General features: G+C 29.9%; 1 protein-coding gene across 1 annotated transcript in view; it reads left to right on the top strand.

Moving 5' to 3' along the window:
* Positions 1-381, top strand: part of aclya (ATP citrate lyase a) — a 35,092-nt gene that overhangs the window by 6,309 nt on the left and 28,402 nt on the right. The gene's annotated exons all lie outside the window — the stretch shown is intronic.

The following is a 381-nucleotide window of genomic DNA, read 5'->3' as shown; positions in this document are numbered from 1 at the left end:
AAAATTCCGGCAACCACAGCTGCCGGTTTTTTACCGTAAATTTTACGGATTTTTTTTTTACAGTGTATAATTAAAAAGTAGTGCTGGTGGAATTTGTCTTCGACACGGTTACAAACTCTGTTGCAAAGTGGATCATTGTGTACTCTTGGCTAGTAATTGGTAACACTTGGTTTTAATCTCTATACAATGATTTAGCCTACTTGTTTGCCACAATAATTTGAAATCTTTGAATCTTCATAGGGGATATGAATGTGTTTTTTTTTTATTTATTATGTATATTTTTTTATTATGTGTTAATTACTTTTTATATACAGGTGCATCTCAATAAATTAGAATGTCATGGAAAAGTTCATTTATTTCAGTAATTCAACTCAAATTGTG

This window comes from Sinocyclocheilus anshuiensis, unplaced genomic scaffold (genome assembly GCF_001515605.1).
Source record: "Sinocyclocheilus anshuiensis isolate Anshui unplaced genomic scaffold, SAMN03320099.WGS_v1.1 scaffold461, whole genome shotgun sequence".
Taxonomy (NCBI): Eukaryota; Metazoa; Chordata; class Actinopteri; order Cypriniformes; family Cyprinidae; genus Sinocyclocheilus; species Sinocyclocheilus anshuiensis.
This window is presented reverse-complemented; position numbering and strand designations above follow the sequence as displayed.